Source organism: Cryptomeria japonica, unplaced genomic scaffold, assembly GCF_030272615.1.
Source record: "Cryptomeria japonica unplaced genomic scaffold, Sugi_1.0 HiC_scaffold_191, whole genome shotgun sequence".
Taxonomy (NCBI): Eukaryota; Viridiplantae; Streptophyta; class Pinopsida; order Cupressales; family Cupressaceae; genus Cryptomeria; species Cryptomeria japonica.
In genome coordinates this window covers 52,501-77,500 of record NW_026729013.1, presented here as the reverse complement: position 1 = coordinate 77,500, position 25,000 = coordinate 52,501, and the positions used below count along the sequence as shown (strand labels likewise).

Here is a 25,000-nt window from a genome sequence, read left to right as displayed (position 1 = left end):
CGATGTGTGCTCCAAGGTGCGGCGTGCACGAAGTCGGACCCCGGTTTGCCCCGGGTGCGCACCTCGCGTGCACCTTGGTGCGCACACCTTGGCTGGGTTGCGCGCCCTGGTGGGCACCATGGTGCGCACCAAGGAGCGCTCCGAAGTGTGCTCCAAGGTGCGGCGTGCACGAAGTCGGAGCCCGGTTTGCCCCGGGTGCGCACCTCGCGTGCACCTTCGCCGCGGTGGGCACCATGGCGTGCACGAAGTCGGAGCCCGGTTTGCCCCGGGTGCGCACCTCGCGTGCACCTTCGCCGGGGTGGGCACCTTGGTGTGCAGACCTTGGCTGGGTTGCGCGCCCTGGTGGGCACCATGGTGCGCACCAAGGAGCGCTCCGAAGTGTGCTCCAAGGTGCGGCCTGCACGAAGTCGGAGCCCGGTTTGCCCCGGGTGTGCACCTCGGGTGGGCACCTTGGTGCGCATGCCTTGCCTGGGCTGCGCACCAGGGCGGGCTCAAGATGGCACCCGCGTTCCTTTTTTTTCACTATCTTTCAAAACGGAAATTTTAAAATCTCATTTTTTTTTGCCTTTTTCTGGAAATTAGTGAAGGCAGCGCATCAAAGGTGCGCACCTCGCTGCCCACCACGGTGCGCAACGCCGGTGGGCACCCGGAAGTGCTTCGAAGTGTGCTCCAAGGTGCTGCGTGCACGTTGTCGGAGCCCGGTTTGCCCCGGGTGCGCACCTCGCGTGCACCTTCGTCGGGGTGGGCACCTTGGCTGGGTTTGCCCCGGCTGCGCTCCGAAGCGGGGTTATTGGAGCGCCGCCTCTTTTTTTGTCGGAGCGTTTGGTGGGGTTTCTCGCATTGGCTCTTCCGAGGCCCGGTTGCCACCCTGGCGCGCACGAAGTCGGAAGTAGGGTTAATTGCCCGGGTGCGCACCTTTGCCAGGGTGGGCACCTTACCTGGGCTGCGCACCAGGGCGGGCTCAAGATGGCACGCGCGTTCCGTTTTTTTCACTATCTTTCAAAACGGAAATTTTAAAATCTCCTTTTTTTTTTGCCTTTTCTGGAAATTAGTGAAGGCAGCGCATCAAAGGTGCGCACCTCGCTGCCCACCTTGGTGTGCTCTGAGGTGCGCACCCGGGAGCGCTACGAAGTGTGCTCCAAGGTGCGGCGTGCACGTTGTCGGAGCCCGGTTTGCCCCGGGTGCGCACCTCGCCTGCACCTTGGCCGGGGTGGGCACCTTGGCTGGGTTTGCCCAGGGTGCGCTCCGAAGCGGGGTTACTGGAGCGCCCCCTCTTTTTTTGTCAGAGCGTTTGGTGGGGTTTCTCGCATTGGCTCTTCCCAGGCCCGGTTGTTGGGTGCGCTCCCACCCTGGCGCGCGCGAAGTTGGAAGTTGGGTTAATTGCCCGGGCGCGCACCTTCGCCAGGGTGGGCACCTTGGTGCGCACACCTTGGCTGGGCTGCGCACCAGGGCGGGCTCAAGATGGCACCAGCATTCCCTTTTTCTCACTATCTTTCAAAACGGAAATTTTAAAATCTCGTTTTTTTTTTGCCTTTTATGGAAATTAGTGAAGGCATCGCATCAAAGGTGCGCACCTCGCTGCCCACCTTGGTGTGCTCCGAGGTGCCCACCACGGTGCGCAACGCCGGTGCGAACCCGGGAGCGCCCCGATGTGTGCTCCAAGGTGCGGCGTGCACGAAGTCGGACCCCGGTTTGCCCCGGGTGCGCACCTCGCGTGCACCTTGGTGCGCACACCTTGGCTGGGTTGCGCGGCCTGGTGGGCACCATGGTGCGCACCAAGGAGCGCTCCGAAGTGTGCTCCAAGGTGCGGCGTGCACGAAGTCGGAGCCCGGTTTGCCCCGGGTACGCACCTCGCGTGCACCTTCGCCGGGGTGGGCACCTCGGCTGGGTTGCGCGCCCTGGTGCGCACCAAGGAGCGCTCCGAAGTGTGCTCCAAGGTGCGGCGTGCACGAAGTCGGAGCCCGGTTTGCCCCGGGTGCGCACCTCGCGTGCACCTTCGGCGGGGTTGCGCGCCCTGGTGGGCACCATGGTGCGCACCAAGGAGCGCTCCGAAGTGTGCTCCAAGGTGCGGCGTGCACGAAGTCGGAGCCCGGTTTGCCCCGGGTGCGCACCTCGCGTGCACCTTCGGCGGGGTTGCGCGCCCTGGTGGGCACCATGGTGCGCACCAAGGAGCGCTCCGAAGTGTGCTCCAAGGTGCGGCGTGCACGAAGTCGGAGCCCGGTTTGCCCCGGGTGCGCACCTCGCGTGCACCTTCGCCGCGGTGGGCACCATGGCGTGCACGAAGTCGGAGCCCGGTTTGCCCCGGGTGCGCACCTCGCATGCACCTTCGCCGGGGTGGGCACCTCGGCTGGGTTGCGCGCCCTGGTGCGCACCAAGGAGCGCTCCGAAGTGTGCTCCAAGGTGCGGCGTGCACGAAGTCGGAGCCCGGTTTGCCCCGGGTGCGCACCTCGCGTGCACCTTCGCCAGGGTGGGCACCTCGGTGCGCACACCTTCTCAATGTTTTCTTGCCTTTTCTGGAAATTGGTGAAGGCAGCGCATCAAAGGTGCGCACCTCGGTGTGCTCCGAGGTGCGAACCCGAGAGCGCTCCGAGGTGCCCACGAAGTCGAAAGTCGGGTTAATTGCATTGTTTTCCCCGGGTGCGCTCCGAGGTGCGCAACATCGGCGCGCACCAAGGAGGGCTCCGAAGTGTGCTCCAAGGTGCGCACGATGGCGTGCACCTCTGGTGCGCACGATTCGGAGCTCGGTTTGACCGGGGTGCGCACACCTTGGCTGGGTTGCGCACCTTTTGTGCGCTCCAAGGTGCGCACGAAGTCGGAGCTCGGTTTGCCCCGGGTGCGCACCTTCGCCAGGGTGCGCACCTTGATGCGCACGCCTTGGCTGGGCTGCGCACCTTGGTGGGCGCCATGGTGCGCACCTTTCGTGCGCTCCAAGGTGCGCACGAAGTCGGAGCTCGGTTTGCCCCGGGTGCGCACCTTGGTGGGCGCCATGGTGCACTCCGAGGTGCCCAAGATTGGTGCGCACCAAGGAGCGCTCCGAAGTGCGCTCCAAGGTGCGCGCGAAGTCGAAAGTTGGGTTAATTGTCCGGTTTGCCTCGGGTGCGCACCTTGCGTGCACCTTCGCCAGGGTGGGCGCCTTGGTGCGCACACCTTGGCTGGGCTGCGCACACCTTGGCACCCGCGTTTCCTTCATTTTAAATTTTTTTTTTTTACAATCTCTCAAGTGGGAAATTCTATAATCTCAACTTTTTTTGCCTTTTCAGGAAACTTTTGAATGGAGCGCATCATTGGTGCGCTCCGAAGTGTGCTCCAAAGCTCTCTCCAGCTGCGTGCACCTGCCCCGGCCGCGCACCCGGCCCCGCCCAGCTTCGCTCACCTGTCCCGGGCGTCTGGTGCAGAACCTTAGAGTAAGAAACATCACCGTGCACCTTGGCCAACGTGCGCGACTCGACCGAGCGCGCACTGGCCGAGGTGCACACCGATTTCACCTGGGTGCGCGCGCAGCACCTCGGGCGCACCGGGGTGCGCGCACAACGCCCGGGTTGCACCGTGGCCTGTGTGCTCGGGGCGCCTCGGGTGCGCGCTCGGTGTCGCCCCCGCGCGCGCGGTAGTGCGGGCAGCGCACCCCGGCCCGGCCCGGCCCCGACGAGAACGCAAACGGGCAAAAGGTTTATTCAAATAGCATTGCGATGCCCGGCGAAAAACTAAAAAAGGGTGCAACACCGGGACTTCCCGGGAGGTCACCCATCCCAGTACTACTCCGGCCCAAGCGCGCTTAACTGCGGAGTTCTGATGGGATCCGGTGCACTAACGCTGGTATGATCGCACCCGTTATGAGCTTGTCGCAGTGTGTACTTAGCAAACCGCGACCCACGTGCGAATCCACCCCGGCCACCCACCCCCGTCGAGGTGCACACCCTCCCTCGCGAAGTGCGCCCCGTTCGCCAAGTGTGAGCCCTGCCCGGGTGCGCGCACCTTGCTAGGGCGTCGGGTGTGCACCCGGCCCGGCCTACGTGCGTGCACCTGTAGGGGGCGTCGTGTGCGTGCAGTGTCCCGTCTGCAACGCGGTGCCCACACACCACCTCGGGCGCAACGACCTGCGCTCACATGTGGGCCGAGTGCACCTTGGTGCATGTTCGGGGCGCCTCGGGTGCACGCTCGATCTTGCCCCGGTGCACCAAGGCGCTCGGTTTGCCCCGGGTGCGCACTTGGTGCAAGGTGGGCACCCAAAATAGGGATCAAGCACCAAAACACAAGTTTCGGGATGCAAAATGGGACCCAAGGACCACAAATGCGTTCCAAGACCCATGATGGGTCCACGAGAACAAAAATGTGTTCCGAGACTTAATAAACAAATATTGGGTTTTAGGAGAAGAAACATGCTCTGATGCCCAAAACGAGAATCGACCCCGAAAAGGCCACAGGCCAAAAGTGGGATGCGAGACAAAAAAAAATGGGACCCGAGGACCAAAATTGGGTTCCCAGGTCGAAGACAGGGCAACCGGACAAGAAACGACCTCTAAGGCTCGAAATGAGTCCCGACGACTAAAACTTGACAAGAAGCACCCATCAGGCACCCAACTCGACACCCATGGGATGCCGACCCACCCGGGCTTCCACCTAGCACACCTTGGCACCCACCCACCCTCGCACCCAACCTCGCACCCAACTTAGCACCTTTGAACCCACATTGGCACTCACCCTGACCCTGGCACCTTGGAACCCACATTGGCACTCACCTTGACCCTGGCACCCACCTTTGCACTCACCTTGGGACCCACCCTGGCTCCCACCTCGGCACCCACCCAGACACCCACCTTGGTTCCTTGGCACCCACCTTGGATCCTTGGCACCCACCCCGACACCCACCTTGGCACGCAACTTGGCTACTTGCCACCCACCTTGGCTCCTTGACGCCCACCCCGACAACCACCCCGTGACCTACCCTGGCTAGGGTTGGTGCACACCCACCCTGGTGCCCACCTTGGCACCCACCCTATGACCCACCTTGGCACGCACCTTAGTACCCACCCCGTTACCCACCCTAGGACCCACCCCGTGACCCACCTTGGCCAGGGTGGGTGCCTTGGTGCGCACAACTTGCCTGGGCTGCACACCAGGGCGGGCTCAAGATGGCACCCGCGTTCCGTTTTTTTCACTATCTTTCAAAACGGAAATTTTAAAATCTCATTTTTTTCTTTTTTTTGCCTTTTCTGGAAATTAGTGAAGGCAGCGCATCAAAGGTGCGCAATGCTGGTGCGAACCCGGGAGCGCTCCGATGTGTGCTCCAAGGTGCGGCGTGCACGAAGTCCGAGCCCGGTTTGCCCCGGGTGCGCACCTCGCGTGCACCTTCGCCGGGGTGAGCACCTTGGCTGGGTTGCGCGCCCTGGTGCGTACCAAGGAGCGCTCTGAAGTGTGCTCCAAGGTGCGGCGTGCACGAAGTCGGAGCCCGGTTTGCCCCGGGTGTGCACCTCGGGTGCGCACCTCGCGTGCACCTTCGCTGCGGTGGGCACCTTGGCTGGGTTGCGCGCCTTGGTGGGCACCATGCAGTGCACGAAGTCGGAGCCCGGTTTGCCCCGGGCGCGCACCTCCGCCAGGGTGGGCACCTTGGTGCGCACAACTTGCCTGGGCTGCGCATCAGGAAGGGCTCAAGATGGCACCCGCGTTCCGTTTTTTTCACTATCTTTCAGAACGGAAATTTTAAAATATCGTTTTTTTTTGCCTTTTCTGGAAATTAGTGAAGGCAGCGCATCAAAGGTGCGCAACGCTGGTGCGAACCTGGGAGCGCTCCGATGTGTGCTCCAAGGTGCGGCGTGCACGAAGTCGGAGCCCGGTTTGCCTCGGGTGCGCCCTGGTGGGCACCATGGTGCGCACCAAGGAGCGCTCCGAAGTGTGCTCCAAGGTGCGGCCTGCACGAAGTCGGAGCCCGGTTTGCCCCGGGTGTGCACCTCGGGTGGGCACCTTGGTGCGCATGCCTTGCCTGGGCTGCGCACCAGGGCGGGCTCAAGATGGCACCCGCGTTCCTTTTTTTTCACTATCTTTCAAAACGGAAATTTTAAAATCTCATTTTTTTTTGCCTTTTTCTGGAAATTAGTGAAGGCAGCGCATCAAAGGTGCGCACCTCGCTGCCCACCACGGTGCGCAACGCCGGTGGGCACCCGGGAGTGCTTCGAAGTGTGCTCCAAGGTGCTGCGTGCACGTTGTCGGAGCCCGGTTTGCCCCGGGTGCGCACCTCGCGTGCACCTTCGTCGGGGTGGGCACCTTGGCTTGGTTTGCCCCGGCTGCGCTCCGAAGCGGGGTTATTGGAGCGCCGCCTCTTTTTTTGTCGGAGCGTTTGGTGGGGTTTCTCGCATTGGCTCTTCCGAGGCCCGGTTGCCACCCTGGCGCGCACGAAGTCGGAAGTAGGGTTAATTGCCCGGGTGCGCACCTTTGCCAGGGTGGCACCTTACCTGGGCTGCGCACCAGGGCGGGCTCAAGATGGCACGCGCGTTCCGTTTTTTTCACTATCTTTCAAAACGGAAATTTTAAAATCTCCTTTTTTTTTTGCCTTTTCTGGAAATTAGTGAAGGCAGCGCATCAAAGGTGCGCACCTCGCTGCCCACCTTGGTGTGCTCTGAGGTGCGCACCCGGGAGCGCTACGAAGTGTGCTCCAAGGTGCGGCGTGCACGTTGTCGGAGCCCGGTTTGCCCCGGGTGCGCACCTCGCCTGCACCTTGGCCGGGGTGGGCACCTTGGCTGGGTTTGCCCAGGGTGCGCTCCGAAGCGGGGTTACTGGAGCGCCCCCTCTTTTTTTGTCAGAGAGTTTGGTGGGGTTTCTCGCATTGGCTCTTCCCAGGCCCGGTTGTTGGGTGCGCTCCCACCCTGGCGCGCGCGAAGTTGGAAGTTGGGTTAATTGCCCGGGCGCGCACCTTCGCCAGGGTGGGCACCTTGGTGCGCAAACCTTGGCTGGGCTGCGCACCAGGGCGGGCTCAAGATGGCACCAGCATTCCCTTTTTCTCACTATCTTTCAAAACGGAAATTTTAAAATCTCGTTTTTTTTTTGCCTTTTATGGAAATTAGTGAAGGCATCGCATCAAAGGTGCGCACCTCGCTGCCCACCTTGGTGTGCTCCGAGGTGCCCACCACGGTGCGCAACGCCGGTGCGAACCCGGGAGCGCCCCGATGTGTGCTCCAAGGTGCGGCGTGCACGAAGTCGGACCCCGGTTTGCCCCGGGTGCGCACCTCGCGTGCACCTTGGTGCGCACACCTTGGCTGGGTTGCGCGGCCTGGTGGGCACCATGGTGCGCACCAAGGAGCGCTCCGAAGTGTGCTCCAAGGTGCGGCGTGCACGAAGTCGGAGCCCGGTTTGCCCCGGGTGCGCACCTTCGCCGCGGTGGGCACCATGGCGTGCACGAAGTCGGAGCCCGGTTTGCCCCGGGTGCGCACCTCGCGTGCACCTTCGCCGGGGTGGGCACCTCGGCTGGGTTGCGCGCCCTGGTGCGCACCAAGGAGCGCTCTGAAGTGTGCTCCAAGGTGCGGCGTGCACGAAGTCGGAGCCCGGTTTGCCCCGGGTGTGCACCTCGGGTGCGCACCTCGCGTGCACCTTCGCTGCGGTGGGCACCTTGGCTGGGTTGCGCGCCTTGGTGGGCACCATGCAGTGCACGAAGTCGGAGCCCGGATTGCCCCGGGCGCGCACCTCCGCCAGGGTGGGCACCTTGGTGCGCACAACTTGCCTGGGCTGCGCACCAGGAAGGGCTCAAGATGGCACCCGCGTTCCGTTTTTTTCACTATCTTTCAGAACGGAAATTTTAAAATCTCGTTTTTTTTTGCCTTTTCTGGAAATTAGTGAAGGCAGCGCATCAAAGGTGCGCAACGCTGGTGCGAACCTGGGAGCGCTCCGATGTGTGCTCCAAGGTGCGGCGTGCACGAAGTCGGACCCCGGTTTGCCCCGGGTGCGCACCTCGCGTGCACCTTGGTGCGCACACCTTGGCTGGGTTGCGCGCCCTGGTGGGCACCATGGTGCGCACCAAGGAGCGCTCCGAAGTGTGCTCCAAGGTGCGGCGTGCACGAAGTCGGAGCCCGGTTTGCCCCGGGTGCGCACCTCGCGTGCACCTTCGCCGCGGTGGGCACCATGGCGTGCACGAAGTCGGAGCCCGGTTTGCCCCGGGTGCGCACCTCGCGTGCACCTTCGCCGGGGTGGGCACCTTGGTGTGCAGACCTTGGCTGGGTTGCGCGCCCTGGTGGGCACCATGGTGCGCACCAAGGAGCGCTCCGAAGTGTGCTCCAAGGTGCGGCCTGCACGAAGTCGGAGCCCGGTTTGCCCCGGGTGTGCACCTCGGGTGGGCACCTTGGTGCGCATGCCTTGCCTGGGCTGCGCACCAGGGCGGGCTCAAGATGGCACCCGCGTTCCTTTTTTTTCACTATCTTTCAAAACGGAAATTTTAAAATCTCATTTTTTTTTGCCTTTTTCTGGAAATTAGTGAAGGCAGCGCATCAAAGGTGCGCACCTCGCTGCCCACCACGGTGCGCAACGCCGGTGGGCACCCGGGAGTGCTTCGAAGTGTGCTCCAAGGTGCTGCGTGCACGTTGTCGGAGCCCGGTTTGCCCCGGGTGCGCACCTCGCGTGCACCTTCGTCGGGGTGGGCACCTTGGCTGGGTTTGCCCCGGCTGCGCTCCGAAGCGGGGTTATTGGAGCGCCGCCTCTTTTTTTGTCGGAGCGTTTGGTGGGGTTTCTCGCATTGGCTCTTCCGAGGCCCGGTTGCCACCCTGGCGCGCACGAAGTCGGAAGTAGGGTTAATTGCCCGGGTGCGCACCTTTGCCAGGGTGGGCACCTTACCTGGGCTGCGCACCAGGGCGGGCTCAAGATGGCACGCGCGTTCCGTTTTTTTCACTATCTTTCAAAACGGAAATTTTAAAATCTCCTTTTTTTTTTGCCTTTTCTGGAAATTAGTGAAGGCAGCGCATCAAAGGTGCGCACCTCGCTGCCCACCTTGGTGTGCTCTGAGGTGCGCACCCGGGAGCGCTACGAAGTGTGCTCCAAGGTGCGGCGTGCACGTTGTCGGAGCCCGGTTTGCCCCGGGTGCGCACCTCGCCTGCACCTTGGCCGGGGTGGGCACCTTGGCTGGGTTTGCCCAGGGTGCGCTCCGAAGCGGGGTTACTGGAGCGCCCCCTCTTTTTTTGTCAGAGCGTTTGGTGGGGTTTCTCGCATTGGCTCTTCCCAGGCCCGGTTGTTGGGTGCGCTCCCACCCTGGCGCGCGCGAAGTTGGAAGTTGGATTAATTGCCCGGGCGCGCACCTTCGCCAGGGTGGGCACCTTGGTGCGCACACCTTGGCTGGGCTGCGCACCAGGGCGGGCTCAAGATGGCACCAGCATTCCCTTTTTCTCACTATCTTTCAAAACGGAAATTTTAAAATCTCGTTTTTTTTTTGCCTTTTATGGAAATTAGTGAAGGCATCGCATCAAAGGTGCGCACCTCGCTGCCCACCTTGGTGTGCTCCGAGGTGCCCACCACGGTGCGCAACGCCGGTGCGAACCCGGGAGCGCCCCGATGTGTGCTCCAAGGTGCGGCGTGCACGAAGTCGGACCCCGGTTTGCCCCGGGTGCGCACCTCGCGTGCACCTTGGTGCGCACACCTTGGCTGGGTTGCGCGGCCTGGTGGGCACCATGGTGCGCACCAAGGAGCGCTCCGAAGTGTGCTCCAAGGTGCGGCGTGCACGAAGTCGGAGCCCGGTTTGCCCCGGGTACGCACCTCGCGTGCACCTTCGCCGGGGTGGGCACCTCGGCTGGGTTGCGCGCCCTGGTGCGCACCAAGGAGCGCTCCGAAGTGTGCTCCAAGGTGCGGCGTGCACGAAGTCGGAGCCCGGTTTGCCCCGGGTGCGCACCTTCGCCGCGGTGCGCACCATGGCGTGCACGAAGTCGGAGCCCGGTTTGCCCCGGGTGCGCACCTCGCGTGCACCTTCGGCGGGGTTGCGCGCCCTGGTGGGCACCATGGTGCGCACCAAGGAGCGCTCCGAAGTGTGCTCCAAGGTGCGGCGTGCACGAAGTCGGAGCCCGGTTTGCCCCGGGTGCGCACCTCGCGTGCACCTTCGGCGGGGTTGCGCGCCCTGGTGGGCACCATGGTGCGCACCAAGGAGCGCTCCGAAGTGTGCTCCAAGGTGCGGCGTGCACGAAGTCGGAGCCCGGTTTGCCCCGGGTGCGCACCTCGCGTGCACCTTCGCCGCGGTGGGCACCATGGCGTGCACGAAGTCGGAGCCCGGTTTGCCCCGGGTGCGCACCTCGCGTGCACCTTCGCCGGGGTGGGCACCTCGGCTGGGTTGCGCGCCCTGGTGCGCACCAAGGAGCGCTCCGAAGTGTGCTCCAAGGTGCGGCGTGCACGAAGTCGGAGCCCGGTTTGCCCCGGGTGCGCACCTCGCGTGCACCTTCGCCAGGGTGGGCACCTCGGTGCGCACACCTTCTCAATGTTTTCTTGCCTTTTCTGGAAATTGGTGAAGGCAGCGCATCAAAGGTGCGCACCTCGGTGTGCTCCGAGGTGCGAACCCGAGAGCGCTCCGAGGTGCCCACGAAGTCGAAAGTCGGGTTAATTGCATTGTTTTCCCCGGGTGCGCTCCGAGGTGCGCAACATCGGCGCGCACCAAGGAGGGCTCCGAAGTGTGCTCCAAGGTGCGCACGATGGCGTGCACCTCTGGTGCGCACGATTCGGAGCTCGGTTTGACCGGGGTGCGCACACCTTGGCTGGGTTGCGCACCTTTTGTGCGCTCCAAGGTGCGCACGAAGTCGGAGCTCGGTTTGCCCCGGGTGCGCACCTTCGCCAGGGTGCGCACCTTGATGCGCACGCCTTGGCTGGGCTGCGCACCTTGGTGGGCGCCATGGTGCGCACCTTTCGTGCGCTCCAAGGTGCGCACGAAGTCGGAGCTCGGTTTGCCCCGGGTGCGCACCTTGGTGGGCGCCATGGTGCACTCCGAGGTGCCCAAGATTGGTGCGCACCAAGGAGCGCTCCGAAGTGCGCTCCAAGGTGCGCGCGAAGTCGAAAGTTGGGTTAATTGTCCGGTTTGCCTCGGGTGCGCACCTTGCGTGCACCTTCGCCAGGGTGGGCGCCTTGGTGCGCACACCTTGGCTGGGCTGCGCACACCTTGGCACCCGCGTTTCCTTCATTTTAAATTTTTTTTTTTTACAATCTCTCAAGTGGGAAATTCTATAATCTCAACTTTTTTTGCCTTTTCAGGAAACTTTTGAATGGAGCGCATCATTGGTGCGCTCCGAAGTGTGCTCCAAAGCTCTCTCCAGCTGCGTGCACCTGCCCCGGCCGCGCACCCGGCCCCGCCCAGCTTCGCTCACCTGTCCCGGGCGTCTGGTGCGGAACCTTAGAGTAAGAAACATCACCGTGCACCTTGGCCAACGTGCGCGACTCGACCGAGCGCGCACTGGCCGAGGTGCACACCGATTTCACCTGGGTGCGCGCGCAGCACCTCGGGCGCACCGGGGTGCGCGCACAACGCCCGGGTTGCACCGTGGCCTGTGTGCTCGGGGTGCCTCGGGTGCGCGCTCGGTGTCGCCCCCGCGCGCGCGGTAGTGCGGGCAGCGCACCCCGGCCCGGCCCGGCCCCGACGAGAACGCAAACGGGCAAAAGGTTTATTCAAATAGCATTGCGACGCCCGGCGAAAAACTAAAAAAGGGTGCAACACCGGGACTTCCCGGGAGGTCACCCATCCCAGTACTACTCCGGCCCAAGCGCGCTTAACTGCGGAGTTCTGATGGGATCCGGTGCACTAATGCTGGTATGATCGCACCCGTTATGAGCTTGTCGCAGTGTGTACTTAGCAAACCGCGACCCACGTGCGAATCCACCCCGGCCACCCACCCCCGTCGAGGTGCACACCCTCCCTCGCGAAGTGCGCCCCGTTCGCCAAGTGTGAGCCCTGCCCGGGTGCGCGCACCTTGCTAGGGCGTCGGGTGTGCACCCGGCCCGGCCTACGTGCGTGCACCTGGAGGGGGCGTCGTGTGCGTGCAGTGTCCCGTCTGCAACGCGGTGCCCACACACCACCTCGGGCGCAACGACCTGCGCTCACATGTGGGCCGAGTGCACCTTGGTGCATGTTCGGGGCGCCTCGGGTGCACGCTCGATCTTGCCCCGGTGCACCAAGGCGCTCGGTTTGCCCCGGGTGCGCACTTGGTGCAAGGTGGGCACCCAAAATAGGGATCAAGCACCAAAACACAAGTTTCGGGATGCAAAATGGGACCCAAGGACCACAAATGCGTTCCAAGACCCATGATGGGTCCACGAGAACAAAAATGTGTTCCGAGACTTAATAAACAAATATTGGGTTTTAGGAGAAGAAACATGCTCTGATGCCCAAAACGAGAATCGACCCCGAAAAGGCCACAGGCCAAAAGTGGGATGCGAGACAAAAAAAAATGGGACCCGAGGACCAAAATTGGGTTCCCAGGTCGAAGACAGGGCAACCGGACAAGAAACGACCTCTAAGGCTCGAAATGAGTCCCGACGACTAAAACTTGACAAGAAGCACCCATCAGGCACCCAACTCGACACCCATGGGATGCCGACCCACCCGGGCTTCCACCTAGCACACCTTGGCACCCACCCACCCTCGCACCCAACCTCGCACCCAACTTAGCACCTTTGAACCCACATTGGCACTCACCCTGACCCTGGCACCTTGGAACCCACATTGGCACTCACCTTGACCCTGGCACCCACCTTTGCACTCACCTTGGGACCCACCCTGGCTCCCACCTCGGCACCCACCCAGACACCCACCTTGGTTCCTTGGCACCCACCTTGGATCCTTGGCACCCACCCCGACACCCACCTTGGCACGCAACTTGGCTACTTGCCACCCACCTTGGCTCCTTGACGCCCACCCCGACAACCACCCCGTGACCTACCCTGGCTAGGGTTGGTGCACACCCACCCTGGTGCCCACCTTGGCACCCACCCTATGACCCACCTTGGCACGCACCTTAGTACCCACCCCGTTACCCACCCTAGGACCCACCCCGTGACCCACCTTGGCCAGGGTGGGTGCACCCACCCTGGTGCCCACCTTGGCACCCACCCATCCTAGCACCCAGCCTGTGACCGGGCTTGGAACCCAACCTTGCACCCGCACCCGTCTTGGCCAGTGTGGGTGCGCACCCATCCTGGCACCCACGTTGTGACACACCCTTTAACCCACGCACCCTAGCACCCACGTTGGCACCCACCTTGGAACCCAACCTAGCAACTTGGCACCCACCCCGTGACCCACCTTGGCATCCACCATAGCAGTCGCCGACTTGGCACCCACCTCGGCACCCACCTTGACACTTGTGGACCCACCTTGCCACTCACCCTAGCATCGACCCATCCTAGCACCCACCCTGGCACCTTTGCACCCTAGCACTCACCCATCCTAGCACCTAACCTGTGACCCACCTTGACACTCACCCTCGCACCCACCTTGGAACCCAACCTAGCACCCACCCACCCTGACACCAACCCTAGCACCTACCCACCCTTGCACCCACCCTGTGACCCATCTTGGCACCCACCCATCCTACCACTCAACCTATCACCCACCTTCTCACCCACCTTGGCATCCACCTTAGCACCCACCCACACTGGCACCTTGGCACCCACCTCGGGCAAGGTGGGTGCACACCCACCCTGGCACCCAATTTAGAACCCACCGAGCATGTTACCCACCTTGGCACCCACATTGCAGCCCACCCTAGTACCCACCCTATGACCCACATTGGCATCCACACCCTAGCACCCAGGCACCTCGACACCCGCCTTGACACCCACCCTAGCACTGAACCTGTGACCCACCTTGGAACTCACCCTAGAACCCACCCACCCTGTGAACCACCTTGGCATCCACCTTAGCACCCACCCACCTTGGCACCCACTCTAGCACTCACCCATCCTAACACCCAACTTGTTACCCACCTTGGCACCCGCCCTCGCGTCCACCTTGAAACCCACCCTAGCACCCACCCACGCAGGAGCCCACCTTGGCACCCAACCTAACACCCACGCATCCTGGCACCCAACTTGTGACCCACCTTGGAACCCACCCTAGTACCCACCTTTGAACCCACTATATCACCAACCCACCTTGGCACCCACCCTATGACCCTCTTTGGAATCCACCCTAGCACGCACCCACCCTGGCACCCACCATGGAGCGCACCCTAGCACCCACCCACCTCGGCACGCACCTCAACACCCACCTTGGTGTGCGCACTGCGCCAACCTCTCAAAGACCCTATGTGGTGCGCTCCAAAGTGTACACCTTTGGTGCGCTCCAAGGTGCGCACCTTTGGTGCACACCGAGGTGCACACCAAAGTGTGCACCGAGGTGAGCACCAAAGTGCACTCCAGGGTGCACACCAAGGCGTGCACCTTTGGTGCGGTCAATGCAAACGAATTCGGAAGTTGGGGTCGATGTCCTAATCGCTGCTGCAGACTACACGTATGAGAATCGGACAAATAGCTTTATATAGGGGAGGTGTTGCGTTTGATGGGTCGACTCCCCTGGTTGTGTGCACTGCACCAACTTCAAAGACCCTGTCTTGTTTAAGAAGTCAAAAGTTGGGGTGGATGTCCTAATCATTGCTGCAGTCTATGCATGTATGAGAATCAGACAAATAGCTTATATAGGGGAGGTGTTGCATTCGGTGGGTTGACTCCCCTGGTTGTGCGCACTGCGCCAACCTCAAAGACCCCGCATAGCAGAAGAAGTCGGAAGTCGGATTTTGGTGAGCACCAAGGCGTGCACCTTTGGTGCGGTCAACGCAGACGAATTCAGAAGTTGGGGTGGATGTCCTAATCGTTGTTGCAGGCTACACATGTATGAGAATCAGACAAATAGCTTATATAGGGGAGGTGTTGGGTTTGATGGGTCAACTCCCTTGGTTGTGCGCATTACGCCAACCTCAAAGACCTTGTTTTCGTTAAGAAGTCAAAAGTTGGGGTCAATGTCCTAATGGCTCCTGCAGGCTACACATGTATGAGAATCGGACAAATAGCTTATATAGGGGAGGTGTTGGGTTTGATGGGTCGACTCCCCTGGTTGTGCGCATTACGTCAACCTCAAAGACCTTGTTTTCGTTAAGAAGTCAAAAGTTGGGGTCGATGTCCTAATTGCTCCTGTAGACTACACATGTATGAGAATCAGACAAATAGCTTATATAGGGGAGGTGTTGGGTTTGATGGGTTGACTCCCCTAGTTGTTCGCATTACACCAACCTCAAAGACCTTGTTTTCGTTTAGAAGCCGAAAGTTGGGGTCGATGTCCTAATTGCTCCTGCAGGCTACGCATGTATGAGAATCAGACAAATAGCTTATATAGGGGAGGTGTTGGGTTTGATGGGTCGACTCCCCTGGTTGTGCGCATTGCGCCAACCTCAAAGACCCTGCATTGCGGATGAAGTCGAAAGTCAGAGTTTGGTGTGCTACAAGGTGTGGTCGAAGGTGCTCACCTAGGTGTGCACCTTTGGAGCACAGGAAAAGTGCCCTCCAAAAGTGCGCACCTTTGGAGTGCACAAAAGTGCCCTCCAAAAGTGCGCACCTTTGGAGCGCAGAAAAGTGCCCTCCAAAAAGTGCCCTCCAAAAGTGCGCACCTTTGGAGCGCAGAAAAGTGCCCTCCAAAAAGTGCCCTCCAAAAGTGCGCACCTTTGGAGCGCAGAAAAGTGCCCTCCAAAAAGTGCCCTCCAAAAGTGCGCACCTTTGGAGCGCAGAAAAGTGCCCTCCAAAAAGTGCCCTCCAAAAGTGCGCACCTTTGGAGCGCAGAAAAGTGCCCTCCAAAAAGTGCCCTCCAAAAGTGCGCACCTTTGGAGCGCAGAAAAGTGCCCTCCAAAAAGTGCCCTCCAAAAGTGCGCACCTTTGGAGCGCAGAAAAGTGCCCTCCAAAAAGTGCCCTCCAAAAGTGCGCACCTTTGGAGCGCAGAAAAGTGCCCTCCAAAAAGTGCCCTCCAAAAGTGCGCACCTTTGGAGCGCAGAAAAGTGCCCTCCAAAAAGTGCCCTCCAAAAGTGCGCACCTTTGGAGCGCAGAAAAGTGCCCTCCAAAAGTGCGCACTTTTGGTGCGCACCAAGGCGCTGGTTCGGTCGTTGCAGGCGAGTTCGGAAGTTGGGGTCGATGTCCTGAGCGGAGGTGCAAACTACACAGGTGTCGGAATCGGACAAATAGCTTATATAGGGGAGGTGTATGCTTCGATGGGTCGACTCCCCAGGTTGAGCGCACCGCGCCAACCTCAAAGACCCTACGGTATGGATGAAGTCGGAAGTTGGGTCCGATGACCGATTCGATTAGTAGGTATGCTCATGAGGTCGGAATTTGGGTCCGATGACCTGCCATGTGCAGGAAGGCGAATGTTGACACTGTGCGTTGCAAGGTGCACACCAAGGCGCTGGTGCGGTCTTTTTAGTCGAGTTCGGAAGTTGGGGTCGATGTCCTGATCGGAGGTGCAAGCTACACAGGTGTGGGAATCGGACAAATAGCTTATATAGGGGAGGTGTATGCTTCGTTGGGTCGACTCCCCGGGTTGAGCGCACCGCGCCAACCTCAAAGACCCTACGGTATGGATGAAGTCGGAAGTTGGGTCCGATGACCGATTCGATATGTAGGCATACTCGCGAGGTCGGAATTTGGGTCCGATGACCTGCCACGTGCAGGAAGGCGAATGTTGGCACTGTGCGTTGCAAGGTGCGCACCAAGGCGCTGGTTCGGTCGTTGGAGGCGAGTTCGGAAGTTGGGGTCGATGTCTTGATCGGAGGTGCAAACTACACAGGTGTGGGAATCGGACAAATAGCTTATATAGGGGAGGTGTATGCTTCGTTGGGTCGACTCCCCGGGTTGAGCGCACCGCGCCAACCTCAAAGACCCTACGGTATGGATGAAGTCGGAAGTTGGGTCCGATGACCGATTCGATATGTAGGCATACTCGCGAGGTCGGAATTTGGGTCCGATGACCTGCCATGTGCAGGAAGGCGAATGTTGGGACTGTGCGTCGCAAGGTGCGCACCAAGGCGCTGGTGCCGTCGTTGCAGTCGAGTTCGGAAGTTGGGGTCGATGTCCTGGTCAGAGGTGCAAACTACACAGGTGTGGGAATCGGACAAATAGCTTATATAGGGGAGGTGTATGCTTCGATGGGTCGACTCCCTGGGTTGAGCGCACCGCGCCAACCTCAAAGACCCTACAGTATGGATGAAGTCGGAAGTTGGGTCCGATGACCGATTCGATACGTAGGCATATTGGCGAGGTCTGAATTTGTGTCCGATGACCTGCCATGCGCAGGAAGGCGGAATTTGGGTCCGATGACCGAGTTGATGGCGTGCCATGCGCAGAAAGGCGGAATTTGGGTCCGATGACCGAGTTGATGTTGATGGCCCGCCATGCACAGGAAGGCGGAATTTGGGTCCGATGACCGATTTGAAGGCGTGCCATACGCAAAAAGGCGGAGTTTGGGTCCGATGACCGAGTTGATATTGATGGCCCGCCATGCGCAGGAAGGCGGAATTTGGGTCCGATGACCTGACATACGCATGGAGTCCGACTCGGGGGCCGATGTTCGATTCGATGACTTGCATTGTGGGTAAAGTCGGAAGTTGTGGTCTTTGACCCGATTCGATGACCAGACTTCGGCTGCTTGAGAATCGGACAAATAACTTATATAGGGGAGGTAGTGTTCTCGAGCATCCTCCCCCCGTGCCCGTTTATGTCGATTGATGCTGGTGCTCGACTGGTTGGAGCGCTCGGATGCAAAAATCTTGCACCAGGATTTATCGATTGTGATGGACACGGCAAGTCTCCTGATTGCTATGCAGGAGCTCATCGTGAATCTCTATGCGGCCTTGGTATGGACTCGACCTGCGGAATGGTTCGGCAATGGTAGTCGCTCCAACACGTCCTTGCAATGGCCACAGAGGTGATTCGACTAGAGCTCCAGTCTAGCTTTTGGGTTGCTTGGCGGACTGGTATAGCCGCGATCGAGTTCCGGCCATGAACGTTTTAGATAGCTCTTGGGCTTTCTGGGACGGAAGTCGGAAGTTTGGGCTGTTGTCCGATTTGATGACCATTCTTCGGATGTGTGAGAATCGGACAAATAACTTATATAGGGGACTGTGTTGTCTCACGCAGCCCCCTCCGTGCCCCTCTATCTCGACCGATGTTGGTGCTTGAAAGGGTTGGGATCGCTCGGATTTATAAACGTGCACCACCATTTGTCGAGTGTGAGGGACGCGGCAGGTCTCCTAAATGCTATGCGGGCGCTCTCTGAGAATCTCTATCCGGCCTCGACACAGACTAGTCTTGCTGAATGGTTTGGCACTGGTAGTCGATCCAACACGTCGTTGTTGTGGCCGCCTAGGCGATTCGATTCGAGCCCCCGTCTAGCTTTTGGGTTGCTTGGCGGATTTTGCCCTATCCGCAAGTGAGCTCGGTCCCTAAACGTTCGAGAAACCCGATTGCTATGCGCCGACTCTCTTTCTTGCGAGCCTCCATCTAGCTTTTGGGTCTCTACGGAACGGAAGTCGGAATCTGGGACCGTTGTTTGATTCGACGAGGCAGACTACGGTTGTGCGAGAATCGGACAAATAACTTATATAGGGGAGGTGTTGACTGGAGCATTCTCCCCCGTGCCCCTCTAACTCGACCAATGCTGGCGCTCGAACGGTGGTAGCGCTCGGATTTTCATTGAGCGCCAGCATTGGTCGATTTAGAGGGGCATGCGAGATTCCCGAATGCTATGCGAGGGCTCTAACGGAAATGTCTATTGGTTTCGGTATGGATGCAATTGCGAGTGGTTCGGCAAAGGTAGTCGTTCCGATGCGTCCATGTCGTGGCCAAATCGATAATTCGATTTGAGCCCTCGTATAGCATTTGGGTCTCTCGATGTGATTCCGCATTCCAGTCCCTTTGGGCACTGCTTGAGCCGCATCCCAGGGGGTTCCCTTCCCAATAATCTGCCTCGCAACCCGATTGCTATGCGGTGAGGCTCCTCGGCCGCCTCGGAACTATCTGTGTATCAGACGCATCGCGGGATAAGGGGTTGGCAACGGTAGTCGCCCCAAGCGCGTCCGATGCTTGGACCATTCCGAGGCGGCCCTGAAGCCTCTTCCGTCTAGCCGTTGGGTCCTTCTCGCCGCATCCCTTGCCTCGCACCCCGATTGCTATGCGGTGAGGCTCCTCGGCCGCCTCGGAACTATCTGTGTATCGGACGCGTCGCGGGATAAGGGGTTGTCACTGGTAGTCGCCCCAAGCGCGTCCGATGCTTGGACCATTCCGAGGCGGCCCTGAAGCCTCTTCCGTCTAGCCGTTGGGTCCTTCTCGCCGCATCCCTCGCCTCGCACCCCGATTGCTATGCGGTGAGGCTCCTCGGCCGCCTCGGAACTATCTGTGTATCGGACGCGTCGCGGGATAAGGGGTTGTCATTGGTAGTCGCCCCAAGCGCGTCCGATGCTTGGACCATTCCGAGGCGGCCCTGAAGCCTCTTCCGTCTAGCCGTTGGGTCCTTCTCGCCGCATCCCTCGCCTCGCACCCCGATTGCTATGCGGTGAGGCTCCTCGGCCGCCTCGGAACTATCTGTGTATCGGACGCGTCGCGGGATAAGGGGTTGTCACTGGTAGTCGCCCCAAGCGCGTCCGATGCTTGGACCATTCCGAGGCGGCCCTGAAGCCTCTTCCGTCTAGCCGTTGGGTCCTTCTCGCCGCATCCCTCGCCTCGCACCCCGATTGCTATGCGGTGAGGCTCCTCGGCCGCCTCGGAACTATCTGTGTATCGGACGCGTCGCGGGATAAGGGGTTGTCACTGGTAGTCGCCCCAAGCGCGTTCGATGCTTGGACCATTCCGAGGCGGCCCTGAAGCCTCTTCCGTCTAGCCGTTGGGTCCTTCTCGCCGCATCCCTCGCCTCGCACCCCGATTGCTATGCGGTGAGGCTCCTCGGCCGCCTTGGAACTATCTGTGTATCAGACGCGTCGCGGGATAAGGGGTTGTCACTGGTAGTCGCCCCAAGCGCGTCCGATGCTTGGACCATTCCGAGGCGGACCCGAAGCCTCTTCCGTCTAGCCGTTGGGTCCTTCTCGCCGCATCCTTCGCCTCGCACCCCGATTGCTATGCGGTGAGGCTCCTCGGCCGCCTCGGAACTATCTGTGTATCGGACGCGTCGCGGGATAAGGGGTTGTCACTGGTAGTCGCCCCAAGCGCGTCCGATGCTTGGACCATTCCGAGGCGGACCCGAAGCCTCTTCCGTCTAGCCGTTGGGTCCTTCTCGCCGCATCCCTCGCCTCGCACCCCGATTGCTATGCGGTGAGGCTCCTCGGCCGCCTTGGAACTATCTGTGTATCGGACGCGTCGCGGGATAAGGGGTTGTCACTGGTAGTCGCCCCAAGCGCGTCCGATGCTTGGACCATTCCGAGGCGGACCCGAAGCCTCTTCCGTCTAGCCGTTGGGTCCTTCTCGCCGCATCCCTCGCCTCGCACCCCGATTGCTATGCGGTGAGGCTCCTCGGCCGCCTTGGAACTATCTGTGTATCGGACGCGTCGCGGGATAAGGGGTTGTCACTGGTAGTCGCCCCAAGCGCGTCCGATGCTTGGACCATTCCGAGGCGGACCCGAAGCCTCTTCCGTCTAGCCGTTGGGTCCTTCTCGCCGCATCCCTCGCCTCGCACCCCGATTGCTATGCGGTGAGGCTCCTCGGCCGCCTTGGAACTATCTGTGTATCGGACGCGTCGCGGGATAAGGGGTTGTCACTGGTAGTCGCCCCAAGCGCGTCCGATGCTTGGACCATTCCGAGGCGGCCCCGAAGCCTCTTCCGTCTAGCCGTTGGGTCCTTCTCGCCGCATCCCTCGCCTCGCACCCCGATTGCTATGCGGTGAGGCTCCTCGGCCGCCTTGGAACTATCTGTGTATCGGACGCGTCGCGGGATAAGGGGTTGTCACTGGTAGTCGCCCCAAGCGCGTCCGATGCTTGGACCATTCCGAGGCGGCCCCGAAGCCTCTTCCGTGTAGCCGTTGGGTCCTTCTCGCCGCATCCCTCGCCTCGCACCCCGATTGCTATGCGGTGAGGCTCCTCGGCCGCCTTGGAACTATCTGTGTATCGGACGCGTCGCGGGATAAGGGGTTGTCACTGGTAGTCGCCCCAAGCGCGTCCGATGCTTGGACCATTCCGAGGCGGACCTGAAGCCTCTTCCCTCTAGCCGTTGGGGCTTTCTCGCCGCATCCCTCGCCTCGCACCCTGATTGCTATGCTGTGAGGCTCCTCGGCCGCCTTGGAACTATCTGTGTATCGGACGCATCGCGGGATAAGGGGTTGGCAGTGGTAGTCGCCCCAAGCGCATCCGATGCTTGGACCATTCCGAGGCGGCCCTGCAGCCTCTTCCGTCTAGCCGTTGGGGCCATCTCGCCGCATCCCCCACCTCGCACCACGATTGCTATGCGGTGAGGCTCCTTGGCCGCCTCGGAACTATCTGTGTATCGGACGCATCGCGGGATAAGGGGTTGTCACTGGTAGTCGCCCCAAGCGCGTCCGATGCTTGGACTATTCCGAGGCGGCCCTGCAGCCTCTTCCGTCTAGCCGTTGGGGCCATCTCGCTGCATCCCCCACCTCCTCGGCCGCCTCGGAACTATCTGTGTATCGGACGCATCGCGGGATAAGGGGTTGGCAGTGGTAGTCGCCCCAAGCGCGTCCGATGCTTGGACTATTCCGAGGCAGCCCTGCAGCCTCTTCCGTCTAGCCTTTGGGGCCATCTCGCCGCATCCCTCGCCTCGCACCCCGATTGCTATGCGGTGAGGCTCCTCGGCCGCCTGGGAACTATCTTCGTATCGGACGCATCGCGGGATAAGGGGTTGTCACTGGTAGTCGCCCCAAGCGCGTCCGATGCTTGGACTATTCCGAGGCGGCCCTGTGGCCTCTTCCGTCTAGCCGTTGGGGCCATCTCGCCGCATCCCCCACCTCGCACCCCGATTGCTATGCGGTGAGGCTCTTCGGCCGCCTTGGAACTATCTTCGTATCGGACGCATCGCGGGATAAGGGGTTGTCACTGGTAGTGGCCCCAAGCGCGTCCGATGCTTGGACTATTCCGAGGCGGCCCTGCAGCCTCTTCCGTCTAGCCGTTGGGGCCATCTCGCCGCATCCCCCACCTCGCACCCCGATTGCTATGCGGTGAGGCTCCTCGGCCGCCTTGGAACTATCTTCCTATCGGACGCATCGCGGGATAAGGGGTTGTCACTGGTAGTCGCCCCAAGCGCGTCCGATGCTTGGACTATTCCGACGCGGCCCTGTGGCCTCTTCCGTCTAGCCGTTGGGGCCATCTCGCCGCATCCCCCACCTCGCACCCCGATTGCTATGCGGTGAGGCTCCTCGGCCGCCTTGGAACCATCTTCGTATCGGACGCATCGCGGGATAGGGGGCTGTCACTGGTAGTCGCCCCAAGCGTGTCCGATGCTTGGACCATTCCTAGGCGGCCCTGAAGCCTCTTCCGTCTAGCCGTTGGGGCCTTCCCGCCCCATCCCTCGCCTCGCACCCCCGATTGCTATGCGGTGAGGCTCCTCGGCCGCCTTGGAACCATCTGTGTATCGGACGCATCGCGGGATAAGGGGTTGGCACTGGCAGTCGCCCCAAGCGCGTCCGATGCTTGGACCATTCCGAGGTGGCCCTGAAGCCTCTTCCGTCTAGCCGTTGGGGCCTTCCCGCCCCATCCCTCGCCTCGCACCCCGATTGATATGCGGTGAGGCTCCTCGGCCGCCTTGGAACTATCTGTGTATCGGACGCATCGCGGGATAAGGGGTTGGCACTGGTAGTCGTCCCAATCGCATCCGATGCTTGGACCATTCCGAGGCGGCCCTGCAGCCTCTTCCGTTTAGCCGTCGGGGCCTTCCCGCCGCATCCCTCGCCTCGCATCCCGATTCCTATGCGGTGAGTCTTCTCGGCCGCCGCGGAACTATACCTGTTATTGCTACTGCATCCTTCGGCTGGTAACCTCCTCTGCCGCCTTGGAACGTTCTCTTTGTCGGACGCGTCGCGGGATAAGGGGTTGGCACTGGTAGTCGCCCCAAGCGCGCCCGATGCATAGACCGCTCCGAGTCGACCTTGCTTTCAGCCTCTCACATGCATAGACCTCTCTGAGTCGACCCTGCAGCCTCTCACGTTTAGCCTTTGGAATCTCGCCTCACAACATGATTGCTATCCTTGATGCATCCCTTGCCTCGAGCCCTGATTGCTTTCTTGGCTGCATCCCTCCTCTCCTCACAGCCCGGTTGTCATCACTGCTTCATCCGTCGCTTCATGCATTCTGGCTGCTGGGCCCTTCCCACCGCACACCTCGATTGCTATCTCTTCTGCATCACACACCCCGATTGCTATCTCTGCTACATCCCTCGGCTCTCACTTCTGCATCCTTCGCCTCACACCTCGATTGCTATCAATGCTGCATCCGTAACCTCACACCCCGATTGCTATGCGGGGAGGCTCCTTGGCCGCCTTGGAAATTTCTGTGTGTCGGACGCACCGCGGGATAAGGGGTTGGCACTGGTAGTCGCCCCAAGTGCGCCCGATTCTTAGACCGCTTCGAGGTGACCTCGTAGCCTCTTTCGTCCAGGCTTCCTGCCTTCAACGCCCTTTTTACACCTCGATTGCTATGCGCGGGCTCGTTGGCGTCTATCACCTCTCTGCGAAGAGTGGCACGATGATTGTTGGGGTAAATCGTAGCAGTCCGATCTCTGGCCTTGGGCCATTGTGAGGGCTGATCGATTTCCTGTGCGCATCTCGTGTTCGCCCAGTAACAGACTCGACGACTTGTAATCGGTCTTGTTCCCGATTGTTCCTGGAGGTAGTCTTCGGAACTCTTGGATTTGACCTGTCACTCGAACTGTCCTCTTCCGAGGATGCTTGTGTGTGTGTGCTTGTGCCATTTCCTTGGCGGTATTAACGAGATATTAAAGAGCGGAGTGAGCGCCTCGCCCAGCTATGTTTGGGGCTCTCACTCCCTTACCCGGTGTGCGACCGCTTTGCACGTAGGTTGCGGAGCATCGCGACTCTTTCGATGTTTGGCGGTTGTCTTCCGGTGATGCGTTGGTCCCGAAGTGCACGTTACTAGCATTTCTGCCATTGTTCTCGATCTTTGGCACGTTCCTTCGTTGCAATTGGATATATATCTCCGTTTATACGCGCAGGCTTCTCCCGCCTATTCAGCGCTGTCCCACTCTCAGCACTCTCGTGGTCTCCTTGGCTTCTCTCTCCCGTGAGCGAGCTCTCTTCTCGAGTCTTTTCCATGTCCCATGGAGGTTGCCTTGCGAAATTCGGGCACACAAACGTGACCGGATAAGAGCGGAATTGCCTATGAGGAGAAGCTCACCTTAGGGAGCAGCAATGCCGAGTGTTTCGACAGAGGGTAGAGGGGGCGTTGTTTGGGCGGTTGCACAAAAGAGTGCTACGTTTGCACTGAAGGTTGCTTCTTCGTCTCCGACGAACTCTTCGAGGCAAAAAAGCTTGTTTACGGGGTCGAGGTGGGACTGTTCGTGCGAGTTGCGCCACCAAAAGTGCGTAGGGGGCATATACCTGGGAAATGGATGTCTCTGAGTGGCCTTACTCGGTCGCGTGCACGGTGCATTCTCTAACGGCAGGACTGTCGCGAGCATGTGCGGTTCGGATGTTTTCGGGTAAAGGGTTCCGTACGGGATGTTCTTCCCAGGCTCCTGTGAACCGAGACTCTGCATCGTCATGCTCCGGCTCCCGTGGGTGCTTCATGCCTCGTCGAGCTGTTTGTCGTGGACGATTAAGGCCGAGGCCTTCCTTCGAGAGGGGAATTGTTCAGGCTGGTCGAGGCGGGATTGTTCGTGCGGGGTGCACCACCAAAAGTGCGTAGGGGGCATATGCCTGGGAAATGGATGTCTCTGAGTGGCCTTACTCGGTCGCGTGCACGGTGCACAGTCTCACGGCATGACTGTCGCGAGCATCGACGGTGCGGTGGTTTTCGGGTAACCGGGTTCCGTACGGGATGTTCTTCCCAGGCTCCTGTGAACCGAGGCCCCT

At 60.6% G+C, this 25,000-nt stretch overlaps 2 non-coding genes across 2 annotated transcripts; both read right to left on the bottom strand.

Moving 5' to 3' along the window:
* Window positions 1-3,708: 3,708 nt before the first annotated feature.
* On the bottom strand, window positions 3,709-3,827 carry LOC131867936 (5S ribosomal RNA). The gene has a single exon (XR_009366457.1). It is a non-coding gene; the product is annotated as a 5S ribosomal RNA (ribosomal RNA).
* Window positions 3,828-11,644: 7,817 nt separating this feature from the next.
* LOC131867931 (5S ribosomal RNA) lies at window positions 11,645-11,763 on the bottom strand. Its single transcript, XR_009366452.1, has one exon. It is a non-coding gene; the product is annotated as a 5S ribosomal RNA (ribosomal RNA).
* Window positions 11,764-25,000: the final 13,237 nt, after the last annotated feature.